This window comes from Sus scrofa, chromosome 13 (assembly GCF_000003025.6).
Source record: "Sus scrofa isolate TJ Tabasco breed Duroc chromosome 13, Sscrofa11.1, whole genome shotgun sequence".
Classification (NCBI taxonomy): Eukaryota; Metazoa; Chordata; class Mammalia; order Artiodactyla; family Suidae; genus Sus; species Sus scrofa.
The window spans coordinates 46,576,809-46,591,258 of NC_010455.5; the positions used below are offsets into that span (position 1 = coordinate 46,576,809).

General features: G+C 37.1%; 2 long non-coding RNA genes across 11 annotated transcripts in view; one reads left to right on the forward strand and one right to left on the reverse strand.

Annotated features, from left to right (window-relative positions):
• Positions 1-14,450, forward strand: part of LOC106505633 — a 397,602-nt gene that overhangs the window by 375,068 nt on the left and 8,084 nt on the right. The gene's annotated exons all lie outside the window — the stretch shown is intronic.
• Positions 7,975-14,450, reverse strand: part of LOC102163373 — an 83,955-nt gene continuing 77,479 nt past the window's right edge. Inside the window, exon 3 of the long non-coding RNA XR_002337997.1 lies at positions 7,975-11,616. This is a non-coding gene — a long non-coding RNA (uncharacterized LOC102163373). The remainder of the gene's footprint in view (positions 11,617-14,450) is intronic.

Sequence of the window (14,450 nt, forward strand, 5' to 3'; positions counted from 1 at the left end):
TGGTCCCATCAATGCATTACCTCAAAGCAAAACTCAGACAATGGCCAGAGATGTGAATGAGGCCGTCCTAGCCCAGCCAGCCTCAAACAACCTGCCAGATGGTCAGGCACACAAACTGGACAAGATCAGCCAAATCCAAGCCAAATCATCAGAACTACCCAGGTGAGCCACAGACCATTAAGTAACAATAAATTATCATTGTTCTAGGCCTCTGAGTTTTGAGGAGCTTGTTACATTACCATAGCTCATTGATAAATCTGCCCAAAAGAATAGCATCTAAATGTATTACACACATAAAATATAAGAAATCTGGGGATTAGATGCAATTTTGAATGATTTTTTTCATTTGACCTCATTTAAATGTGATATGTATAAGCTAGTGGTATGCAAGATAATTTAAAAATAACATGAATGAACAAACCTTTAAAGTTACATAAATATGTAGATAAATATATACCAGAAAACACTGGCTTTTTATAAACAATCATATAAGATTTTTGCCTTCAACCTAAAAAAAAGTCATTTAAAGATATCAAGTAAACAATGGTGTAGTTGACAGGAAAAAATAGTAAAACCTGTGAACCTGGAAAACGAATGCCTGAAGGTTGGGGAAGGCAGGTGCCCCGACATTGGCTATGGCATTTAATGCTTCACCAAGGTGCCTCACCCAAGCATTTGGCAATCTTTGGCGAATATTGGCGTGAAGGAATTTCTGCTCTAAGTGTGGGACAGCAGAGCTGGCATGAGGCCCAAATAATTGAGTTTTATAGACCCAGGCCTATGTCTGTATGTGGCAAGTATGTGTTACAGACATACATTACATAGTGTTTACACAGGGCCTTATCTGAGGATCTCATTACCCTTCAAAGGCTTTAATTAAACTTCACAATACCCTTGATGAAATAGCTATTATTTGAGATGAGTAAATTGAGGTACTCTTAATCAAGGCTCCCAAACTGATGAGGCAATCTGCCTAAGGACAAGCAGAAAATGATTATCTAAGAGGCAAACAGAGGCTGCTAGTCTTTCTCTTAGTTTTCAACTCTATTTTACTGCAGAGCCTGAGGGAAGAGAAATTTTTTTTTAATGATTTCTTAGAGTAGTGTGAGACTGCCCTGCACCCTGGGCCTTATTCATATTCACATAGGGAAGAACACTTTGCTTGTCTTTTTTTTTATTTTGTTTTTATCACAGATGAATAAGTTCCTTATTCCTTCCTTTGGAGACTATTGCAAACAAAGGCCTTTCACAGACATTCTCTGGAATGATCTACCTGTTCGTTAAGGCAGACATTAAGACTCTGCTTTCAGGGAGGATTTTAATCCCTTATCTTAAAACGTTTTGTCAGGGTAAACAAGCTTGAAGGTGGGTCTGGTCTCTTATAAGGGCAATGGTCCACAGCCAGGGATTATCTTTGGCTCATTTGGACTTCCTGGAACCATGAGTTCAAATCCCACCAGGTCAGATTGGGCCTTCATCCTCCTAAGTTAGATAAATGGAGCCAAGGACAGTTTACCACATTGGGTTTCTTGGCTAAGACTTTGAAAGCAAGGGTCTGATTTAAAGGTCTTGGGATATTGGTCTTTTAAGAAAACTTGTTGACTTTACCTTGGATCACCAGATCAAAGCTAAATGCTACTAGGTAAGCACCTCTTTAAAAGCACTGATAATATTTTCTTTTGGAAATTTTTGCCAGATTTTTTTAAGTAGAAGCTATTCGTGAATGTTGTCTCGGATATCAGATTATTTTTCTTGTTTACACTGTAATGAAATACACACGCACTTGAATTGTTCTTAATACACATGATTTACTTAATTATATCTTTTGTATTTTATGTTAGATGCTCCTACTGGCCTGAGACTAGTGACTCACTGCAGCTCACAGGAAATAGTCATTAGGAGCCAATGGGAATGTTAAGAGGAAGATGGTTCTGATTATGACCTTTCATTTCACTTTTGTTGATTTTGGAGAAGTCTCTTAACTAATCTGTATCATAGTTCTCTCATATAAACTGAGGATGATAATTACTGCCCATCTCATGCAGTAACAGCATGAGAATGAACAGAACAGACTGTACGCAAAAGCATTTTACAACCTATGGAGAAACATAAAAACTATAAAGGGTTAGTTACCTAATGATTCTTATATAGTACATTCATTACTTATATGTTAATGTATATTATCAATGACTGAAAAAAATTGTGTGCTTCTTCTAAATAATTCAACTCCTCCTCTGGTGTTTTATTTGGCATGTTGTTTTGGTTCTGAATAACAGAAACTTCAACTCAAGGATGAAGTCTTTATACAAATTGAATAGTCTTAAACAATCTTAAATAGAAAAGGAAATTGGTTGGCTTATAGATGGGCCAGATTCAGTGGTCAACAAGAATTGTCTGAGATAAAAGAATTATTAATAATTTTGCTATGGGTGTTAATAGCATTATAGTTACATTTTTGAAAATCCCTTATCTGCTGGAGCTACAATCTAGCTTACTTGTGGAGAAATGAAATGTCTAAGATTTGCTTTAAAATACTCCAGCAATGGAGTTCCCATTGTGGCACAGTAAAAACGAACCCAACCAGTATCCATGAGGATGCGGGTTTGATCCCTTGCCTCACTCAGTGGGTTGGGAATCCAGTATCGCCATGAGCTGTGATGCAGGTGGCAGGGACGGCTCAGATCTGGCATTGCTATTGCTGTGGTGTATGCCTGCAGCTGCAGCTCCAATCGACCCCTAGCCTGGCACCCCCAGATGCTCGAGTGTGGCCCTAAAAAGCAAAAAAGAAAGAAAGCAAGCAATCAAGCAAGCAAGCAAGCAAGAAAGAAAGACCTGTTGGGGTTGGGGACAAGTAGGGATATATTGGTAAAATGTCATTAACTGATAAACGTGCATTCTGTGCAAAAGCCAGAATGGGAGGTTCATTATACTTAATCTCTCTACTTTTACCGTATATTTGAAAATATTCATAACACTAAGTTAAAGATACTACTTTTAAATGCCACCACCAGGCATGTGGTAGATGAAAGAAGGTAAAGCAGGATGGCATAGTGATTAAATCCGACTAGGCGACCATCACACTAGGTTGCTCCAGATCATATATTTCCCTCACCATGACTGGGCAAGTTATTAACTTCTCTGGCTCTCATTTTGCTCATATGTCAAATAGGGTAATAATAAAAGTGCCTACTGCATCGGAGGATGCATGCATCATTGAGAGGATTAAATAAGTTAGAACATATCAAATGATTAGAAGTGTGCCTGTAATAGAGTGAGTCCACTAATACTAAATAAAAATATATCATTATCCACCAATTCCTGTAGTGGTAAACAGAGGCATTCCTATGAGAACCTCATGGAATGGTTTACTGTGTATAAAAGGAAGCTTAGCTTCCAGGAGATGGGGATATGAGAATACTTGCTGGTCAGATAAAAACTACAGCTTGTAGACACTCCACCATGGTATCTACAAGCTCTACTGGTGTAGCAAATCTTTCTTTCATAGAGCATTCAAAGTCAAACTTCATTCCAAGTCTGGAAAAATGACCTGACCTCCAAATTAGAATGTTGTGAACTAGATCACTTTCCTAGCTGTCATTTAAAACCTCTCCTAGGAATATTTATACATGCAAATAGAGAATTCATTAACATTAGTTTTTTCTATTATTAAAGTCCTTATGGTAGGATTTTAATTTAATACCCTACCAGCTATTGATCCCTGATACAGGAAACTAAAACCTCGAGTCTTCTGAAAAGCCCTTTAATTCAAATATTTCTAATTCCTATAGTTTTGTACCAGCTACTGATAACTCCATCCTAAGTTTAAGGCCTACTGAAGGCAAGAACTATATTATTCATTTTTTAAAAAAACATATCTAACAGAAAAATTTATTCAAGAAATATTAATTTGCTCTATGCCTAGTCCTGGGTATGCAATGGTAAATGAGAGAAATGCTTATGCCTTCATGGATCATATGTTTAGTTTTTTAAAAAGGACAATATTAAAAAAGTACTAAGAGTGTGATAGGATGACTGTTAAGCTAAAAGAATTCCAGAGAAATGTAAGGGCACTTATCTCTGTCCCAGAGTCAGAAATATTCTCCTATGGAGAGAAGGCTAAGTAGAAATTTGAAGAAAGTAATTCAGGGAAATGATTGGAAAAGATTTATTTCAGGACCACAGATCATGAAGCAGTTAAATAAATTAGGAAAGCCCCTCTCACACACTGTCATATGTCGAGGGTTCTCTGTGAATTAGATAATAGAACTTGAATGTTAAAATTCAAATACACTAAAAATTCTTAGATATTCCAAGTAAAGGCTAATAGGAGACATTTTAACTGATTGTTCGATGATTTCCTTCTGGAACAGTTTCCTGACCTTGCCACTACTGACATTTTGGGATGGGTAATTCTTTGTTGTGAGTTAATTCTTTCCTGTGGGGGACTATTCTGTGCATTGTACGATGCTGAGTAATATCCCTGGCTTCCACCTACTGGATGCGAGTAGCATTCCCACCTCCCTGCTGTGACAAATATAAATGTCTCTAGATTTTGTCCAACATCCACTGGAGGAAAAAATCATGCCCTTGTTGAGAACTACTGATCTAGAATATGGTATCTGTATGGTATGGTGTTTGTAATATACTGATATGGTCTTGAGCCTGGTCAGAAAGATAAGTACCACCTCCTACCCTGAACCATAATGGGGAAGCGGCCTGTGACTGACCTGGCAAAATAAAACTCTGTTTAGAGGAAGCTCATGAAACAGTTTTGGCCAGGAGGATGAGCTAACCTCATAATAAGTACTTGCAAAGAGAAACCACTCCCCAAATGTGCGGTGTGTACCATGACCAGGGATTGACTTAACTAGGGGAAGGAATCATATAATCTTCTGTGTCTACAGATATGTTAAGTAAGCCAAATGTGTGTTTCTTTTTTTGGTATCAAAAGACAATTCAAGAATAGTATTCACTGTCACGTTCATTTTAAAGTACACCCACAATGTCAAAAGTCTAAATGACTATACATTTTTCACTCTCCTCTAAAACTGGAAGGCACTAAATAGTACAATGATACGTTGTCACTCAAAGATTTTCACACTCAATTCTATTTCAAAAATATATCTGCTGACACCCATACTTTATAAAATAATTCCTGTGTGATAGTTACATACCTTGAGCTGAATTACCAGTGCCTTCGTCTTGAGTGCCTAATATATTCTATGGGAAGTGCCTTGAGAATTTCATTTCTGGTCACTGCCAAGAGAAAGAAGTATTAGCTGTTCACAATGAGACACATTGAATTTTGTACATAACAAAAATTGCAAGTCTTTAGGACTTAAATAGGTTTTTCTCCAGAGCCTACAATAATAACAACTATTCAAAAAATGTTTAGGATAGGGGCTGTATGTCCTCCACATATTAGACACTCAATAAACTGTTGGTTCATAAATAACCTAACTCATGGTTAAGAGACTATGTCACTTTGTATCTAAAGGTCCAAGTCTCCATGCTCCACCCACTAGTTATGTGCTAAGTAAACTTATTCACTTATTTTTCTCAATTTCAATTTCCTAACTGATAAACTAAGACTGATTAGTAATGTCATATTATTTTGAGGTCTAAATGAGAAAATCTACACAAGGCTTTTACCATAGCACAAACAGTGCTTTATAAATTTTTGTTATTATTTTGAGAACTTATTTCTCCCATATATCCAAAAAGATTTTTCATTTTGGGGGAAAATGATAGTTGCATTTCTAAAAATGGTTACTTTTGATCTTTTGGAAGTCAAACTTCTCAACATTTAGCTTGAGAATTACAAAGTATCTGAGGATCTGAGAAATAATCACTTTCAGATATTCACATGTTATTTAGAAACAATCACAGTGGCAATGGGAGTCCACTTTCTTGGTAATGATCTATTTGTATCCTTTAAAAAAATAAAAGCGCAATTCATTCAAATATATGCTTAGTGTTAAGAAGACATGGGGTATAAATTATAGTTTTATTAATCCATTTTATTTTTTTATTTTATTACTCAAATGAATTTATCACACCTGTAGTTGTATAATGATCATAACAACCCATTTTCACAGGATTTCCATCCCACAGCCCAAGCTGTCCCCACCCCCCAAACTGTCTCTTCCAGAGACCATAAATTTTTCAATGTCAGTGAGTCAGCATCTATTCTGCAAAGTTCAGTCTGTCCTTTTTTCATATTTCACATGTCAGTGAAAGCATTTGATGTTGGTGTCTCATTGCATGGCTGACTTCACTTAGCATGATAATTTCTAGGTCCATCCATGTTGCTAAAAATGCTAGTATTTCATTCCTTTTAATGGCTGAGTAATATTCCATTGTGTGTATGCAACACATCTTCTTGATCCACTTCTCTGTCGATAGACATTTAGGTTGTTTCCATGTCTTGGCTGGAAATAGTGCTGCAATGAACATTGGTGTACATGTGTCTTTGCAAGTCATGGTTTTCTCTGGATAGATGCCCAGGAGTGGGATTGCTGGATCAAATGGTAGTTCTATTTTTAGTTTTCTGAGGAATCTCCATACTGTTTTCCACAGTGGTTGCATCAGTTTACAATCCCATCAACAGTGTACTAGGGTTCCTTTTCCTCCACACCCTCTCCAGCACTTATTGTTTGGAGACTTTTTGATGATGGCCATTCTGTGGTGTAAGGTGGTACTTCATAGTGGTTTTGATTTGCATTTCTCTAATAATGAGAGTGTTGAACATCTTTTCATGTGTTTTTTGTCCATTTGTATGTCTTCTTTGGAGAACTGTCTGTTTAGATCTTCTGCCCATTTTTGGATGGGGTTGTTTGTTGTCTTGGTATGGAGCTGCAGAAGGTGTTTATAAATTTTGGAGATTAATCCCTTGTCAGTCAATTCACTTGCAAAGATTTTCTCCCATTCTGTGGGTTGTCTTTTTGTTTTGTTTAGGGTTTCCTTTTCTGTGCAGAAATTTTTAAGTTTGTTTAGGTCCCATTTATTTTTGCTTTTATTGTCAATACTCTAAGAGGTGGATCTGAGAAGATGTTGCTGTGGTTTATGTCAGAGAGTGTTTGGCCTATGTTTTCCTCTAAGAGTCTTATAGTGTCTGGTCTTATATCTAGGTCTTTAATCCATTTTGAGTTTATCTTTGCGTATGGTGTTAGGGAGTGTTCTAATTTCGTTCTTTTCCATGTGGCTGTACAGTTTTCACAGCACCACTTATTAACAAGCTGTCCTTTATCCATTGTATATTCTTGCCTCCTTTGTCATAGATTAGTTGGCTGTAGTTGCATGGGTTTCATTCTGGGCTTTTTATCCTGTTCCACTGATCTCTATTTCTGTCTTTGTGTCAGTACCATATGGTTTTGATGATTGTTACTTTGTAGTGTAGTCTGAAGTCAGGGAGCCTGATTCCTCCAGCTCCATTTTTCTTTTTCAGGATGTCTTTGGCTCTTCTGGGTCTTTTGTGCTTCCAAACAAACTTTAAAATATTTTGTTCAAGTTCTATGAAAAATGTCCTTGGTAATTTGATAGGGATTGCATTGAATCTGTAGATTGCCTTAGGTAGCATAGACATTTTGATAATATTAACTCTTCCAATCCATGAGCATGGTATATCTTTCCATCTACTTGTGTCATCTTTGATGTCTTTCATCAGCATCTTATAGTTTTCAGAGTACAGGTCTTTTGTCTCTTTAGGTAGGTTTACTCCTAGGTATTTTATTCTTTTGGATGTGATGATAAACAGGATTGCTTCCCTAAATTCTTTTTCTGCTCTTTCATTGTTAGTGTATAGAAATGCCATTGATTTCTGTGTATTAATTTTGTATCCTGTGACTTTGCCAAATTCATGGATGAGCTCTAACAGTTTTCTGGTAGAGTCTTTAGGATTCTCTAAGTATAGTACCATGTCATCTGCAAATAGTGATAGTTTTACTTCTTCCTTTCCAATTTGGATTCCTTTTATTTCTTTTACTTCTCTGATTGCCATGGCTAGGACTTCCAAATCTATGTTGAAGAGCAGTGGCGAGAGCAGACATTTTAGATCTTGAATTTATAGACCAATTTGAGGAGGAATCATACAGGGATGAGACTGAGTGGGCATTTAAGACTTTTTTTAAAGATTTTTTTTTCTATTATAGTTGATTTACAATGTTCTTTCAATTTCTGCAGTACAGCAAAGTAACCATTATCTCTCAACAATTTCTGCATTATTTTCTCCTTAAAGGTATTGCATATCTTCTGTTAGGTATGCTTTGAAGGACTGTGTAGTCTTTATGAATTTGTAGGTGGAATATTATTATTACTATTTTCTAAGCGATCCTAGTAGGAACTGTATATATACTTTTTATAAATCTTTTATCTTGCAAACTTGCTGACTTCTGTAATCATTGATGAATAGTTTGCAGATTCGTTTCTATTTGCAATGTTGACAATCATACAAATAACCAATGCTTTCATGTCTTCCATTTTAATTTTTGCATATTTTATTTTTCTTATTTATTCAGCAAGAATACCTACTTAAAACTAAATGTAAATATCATTCACAGGAAATACTATTGGTACTTTTCCTAATTTTAAAAGGAAAAGGTCTAATATTTATTAACTATACTATTTGCTATAGATTTTTCATTCGCTGGGAATTCTTTTTTCTAGTATGAGTGGGGCCATCACACTACCAGATCCCTCCTTTAATAAATAAATTGTAGATATCTGAGGATTTATACAGAGAATTTTAACCAATGAACAGATTTTATTTAATAGTACAAAGAGAAAGCAATAGATAAAAGATTAAAAAAAGTGCAAGAGACAGAAATGGCTGGTCATCACAAGTCCCAGCGGAAAGGCAAGGAAGAAACAATGTTAGTGGGGGCAAAGCAATGTTTTATTTTATTTTACTCTTTGCAGAAGAGTTAGTTATGTAAAGCTTGCAAAATAACCATTGTTTTTGAAAATCTAAAAGGAATCAAAGAAGATTTGAAAGAAAGAAGATATTCCAAAGTAAGCCTGCAAGACTATGGTTACATAAAAGATAAATGTAGCATTCTGGAGTGTGGCATGATACTGCTAAAAAATGAGGTTTGAAGGTGCCCTGATATACCTGGATAGGTTCTGCCCCATCTTTTTCCAGGTTTGAAGCCTTAAGGAAGTCTCTGTTTTCCATAACCCTCAAGGTTATTCTGAGGTTTTAATGGCATTGTGACTACAAAGTCCTTTATTGTGTCGGCACTTAGTGAGTACTCAGTGACAGTCATTCATATACCTATAAGTTTATAGCACCTGTCCAGCTCTGGAATCTTCTTGTTACATTGTCTCAAGCCCAGTAGCTTCCTTTCTCCTTTTTCCTTTCCCAATATAGAAAGCCTTGACCAAGTCTTGCCACCAAACTCTACCCGTCATCAGGTTTCTTAAGATAAAGGATTTAGCTTCTGAAAAAATTAATCAGTGTATACAGTAGGCCACACTTATCCTTGGCTGTGCTTTACACCATTTCAGTTACTCATGATCAGCTAGTCATTTAAAAAATATTAAGGGGAAAATTCCAGAAACATACAATTCATAAATTTTAAATTGTATGCCATGATCAAATCTCAGCCTTCCTACTCCATACCACCAGATACCAAGTCATCCCTTTGTCCAGGGCATTCCACCAATTTATTATTAGGAGTCCTCTTGGTTAACAGGTCAACTGTCCTGGTATTGAAGTGCTTACATTCAAGTAACCCTTATTTACTCAACAATAACCCCAAATCAAAACAGTAGTGATGCTGGCAGTTCAGATGTCGAAAGAGAAGCTTTAAAGTGTTTTCTTCAAGGGAAAATGTGCAAGTTCTCCACTTGAAAGGTAAAAAAAAAAAAAATCATATGCTGAGGTTGCTAAAGATCTCCAGTAACAACTAATCTTCTATCAATGAAATGCTAAAGAACAACAAAGAAATGTGGGCTAATTTGCTAGTGCACTTTAAACTTTAAGTTACAGCTAAGTTGTGTGCAAAGTGCTTAGTAAAGATGAAAAAGGCATTAAATATAGACAGCAAGATAATTTTGAGAGAGAGAAAAGCCATATTCATATAACTTTCATTACAGTATGGTGTTATTGTTCTATTTTATGATTATTATTAATCTACTACTGTACTTAATTTATAATTTAACTTTACCACAGATAGGTTTGTAGAGAACAAAACATAGTATATATAGGGTTTGGTAGAATGTGTGGGTTTAATCATGTCCCTTTTGGATAAGGGGGGACTACTGTACCCTGTCTTATGGAAGCTTAAGGATTGAATTTCTATACAACAGATTTACATTTAAAGACAAGTACCTGTGCTATGAACATGTTATTGTTAATATTTGTTTCTATGGTGAACTGTACTGAATAACAAGGAATTCAGACAAATAACCTGATATTGTGTGTGTGGGGAAGCCCTCTTTACTTCTTATTAATTCCAAGTACCCTTTGTACCTCTTGGCTCACCATTAGATTAGAGCACTTATTATTATTACTGAATCATAAGGTTATTTCCATCATCACTGGGGTTAAAATTTGCATACCTCTGCATAATTCCTGTGCACAGCTGCTTGTAAGCTTTGACTTTCATCTTAGTTTGCACAATTCATCTGGAATTTCTTAAAACTGGACTATTCATAATAACAATCTTGAAAGAACTTCAGGGGGAATGTTGAGTTCAACAATTTAGCAGCATCCTTCACTTAAATAAAAAGCTTCAGAGCCTCTTAAAGACATGAACAGTTTTGACTGAAAAGTCTAATATCAACCACATGGGCTAAATGATTGCAGAACAAATTTTTTATTACGATATAAATCTGCCGGAAACAACAAAAAAGGTCATCAATCTCTTCCTTACTTTTCATTGGCATTTTGAAATTACCCTCTTTTCCTTCCTCTTTGTTACTTCCCAAACTAAACCAGGGTATTCAATGTTGTCACAAATTCTATTTGTCAGTGATATTCCTTTGAGAAGCTGTTGAAACTTACAGGCCAGATGAGAGGAAATCGCATAAAAACTCAAGCCATTTGTACGAATCAAGATTGACTAAAAGGACTAAATGACTTCCACTGTATAGTGTAATCAAAAGAAATTGATCAACAGCCATTATATGAAATGAAGGAAAGGCAGCATAACAGAATAGCTTAAAAGGAAGGGTACCTCAATTTTAGTTTTGACTTTGCCCATAACCTGATGCATTTCCTTCAGCATAATCACTCAGCTTTGCATTAGTCAGACTTTTGGTTTCAGGTGATAGAACTCAACCCATTTGGTAAACAACAAGTAAAAGCAGTAGCAGGGCAAAGCCACTTACTAGCTCATATAAAAAGTCCATGGATAATTTTGGTTCAGGTGTCGCTGGATCCAGGGGTTTAAATGATGTCATCAAGAGCATGTTTTTCTTTATCCCCAAGCTGCTCTTTCCCGTAGGTTGACTTAACTCTCAAACATGATTTCACCTCCATGAAAAGATGGTTCTCAGCAGTTCCAGCGTGTATCAATTCAGTAATCTCAGTGGAAAGAGAACATCATTTTCTCCATTGTTTCTTCCATTGTTCCCATGGTCTTTGGAGAGGCCCTTTGGATCTCAGGCCCAACCCTGAACCAAGAGAGAATGTAAAGTAGCCAGGTCTAGACCATATGTACCATCTACTACATGGACTGAAATTTAAGGTGTATTTACTGAAAGGCAAATCAAGACACTGTTACCAGAGAAAGTGGAGAATGCATGATAAATAATGAGCAGACAAAAAGAATATACTCCCACTCCAACCTTTCTTGGATTGTAAAGTCCTCAATTAAATACCCTACTTAGAGTTGATGATGTAAATCTTTTTACACTAACATTCAAAGTATAGTTGTTTAAGAATCTTCTAAGGAAGAGATGGCTGAAACACAATTTCCATTTTCCTTCTCTACTTTTAGTAATACAACTCCCTGATTTTTGATAGGCAGACAGCAGGCAGAAGACACGTATTATTTCCCACACTTCTGTTTAGTTAAATACAGCCACATGACTGATGTGGTAGTTGGAAACATGGCCTCCAAAGATACCCAGATCCTAATCCTCTGGAACCTGTGACTGTTCCATTTTGTGGTAGCACACTCTGCCAGTGTGACTGAGTTAAGAATCTTGAAATGGAGAGATGATCCTGGATTATCCAGGTGGTTGGTAAAAACAATCATGGGTGTACTTATACAATAAGGCAGAGGGAGATTATATATGGAAGAGGAGAAGCCAATGTGGCCATGTTGGCAGAGACAGGGGTGAGGCAGTCAGAGCCAAGCAGTGACACCGGTCACCAGAAGCTGGAAGATGCAAGGAAACTCTCCCCTAGGGCTATCAGAGGAGTGTAGCTAGGTAGGCTTCTCAACTTCAGTTCTGTGAACTGATACAACTGGGAGAGTATACACTTCTCTTTGTTTTAAGCCATTGTATTTGCAGTAATTTGTTATGGCAGCTATAGGGAACAAATATAACTAGGTTCTGGCAAATAGAATATGAACAGAAAAGGAGGTGTCCATCTTCCAATTCATTTCTTAGAGAGAAAAGTGCTGCCTTACCTTTTCTCTCTCTTCTATCCAGTTGACTGGAATGTAGAAGTGCTGGTGCAATACCTCGTGCTACCTCCCCTTGTGTGAGTGATGTTAACAGGCTAGGATGGTAGAGCAACAAGATAGAAGGGGCCTGGGTCCCCAATACTCAGCTTGAAATCTCAATTTGGGAGATACATAAAATTCTACTTTTTTAACCACTGTATTCTAGAGTCTCTTATTATAGCTAATCTATATGCTAACAAAAAAACTGTTTTCATCTGCCATGAGCCTGCACTTCAAAGACTTCCAACTGGCACTGTAATTAACCAAGCCCCAAAGGCTGCAATCTGAAATCCACCACCACGCCTGCACCCAGCCCTCACTTCCCACAAGCTGCTCCCACAGTCTGGGTGTGGTGGGGATGCGGTCTTATTCCTGGGAGACATGGGACTCCTCTAACCACCAACCGTGATTCAAGGACTCCCTACTGGCCTTGCCAAAACTCCTTAGACATCAGGCAAGCTAAAATGCTTCTCCCCAACCCTCCCCCGACTCCCTTCACTTGGGGCAGGTGGTTTCACCTCCTGATGGCACTCCCAACCTTACCAGGTCCTTCCCCCATATTCTCTCCCAGGTCTTTCTCCTAATTAAGTCCCTGCTAACTTAATCCCATTCTGGCATCTGCTTCTCAGACTCACTCGCCATGTTGCTCAAAAGTTCAAGAACAAGGAGAACCTCTGGCAGAGTAAAAGCAAATAGGAATCTCATCAAGTAGTAAAAGTTTCTTGTCACAAACATATGTACCCAAGGTAACTCTCTGGGCAAAGAAGCAGACTTGGCCATCTTATGCTTTATTTTCCCTAAGAAATTTCTTGCTCACTTCTAAATTCTCTCCTGACACTCAGAAATATCGTGAGGCCAATAGAGTTTTCTCCCAAGACTTGGCAAACTCTTTCTTATAGACTGCAAATAACCGAATGAAAAGAAACATTTTATCAACTATCTAATTCTTTATGTAAATATCAAACATCGGAACGGATGATGGTAAGCAGGTAAAAGAATGAGAACGACTAAATGTTTTATCCATCTTTGGTCTGATTGAACCTAGTGTTGGTAGAATCCATTATCCCTGAATTTGTGCATGTTTGCATGTTTTTGTCTTGGTGAGTGCTAATCCCTTGGCCCGGATGTACAAATGTTCATACAATGTGCAGTCTTGCCAGTTCCCCCAGTTAGAAGTCACTGTTCAATCCCACTTTAGTCTACTGTTCACACCTTCAGTTATAACATTTCTTTCTGCATAGTATATTTGTCTCTGAAATTGTCATACTTTTTATTCATTTTAGGAATCCCCTCACTCTTCCTCATGCTTTCTTTATCTGCCTTCATCACACATCTGCTGAACTGAATTAAACATAAAAGAGGTGGAAAATAGGGTGCATTATTATTGTTGGAAACCAACACTTATATGATAGATTGGGATCATCCCCCCAGAAGCTGGGAACATCCCTCCAGAAATGGTTACTGGAATGAGAAAACATGCCATTGAGGGAATCTCAGGGATGGGAAATGTCTGCTCTTAGCAAAGGCTTTGAACACAAAACAGAGCAGAGCAAACTGAAAATGATGAGTTCTAATCCTTGCACATGTCATACATTTATAACAATGCCAACTGCAGGAAGACTCTCAAAAGCATGTCTTGTTATTGTTGGGTAGAAAGGGCATGTGTGTATGCGTGCACACATACCCACACAAACCCCTGTGCTGTCTTGTCTATTGTTAGACAAAAAAAAAAAAAAAAAAAACAGGCTCTTCTACTGCACTTCTGAAAACATATTAGATTTCCTCTTTTAAATGATTACACTGAAGAACTGTTACTGACATAGCTCCCAATTA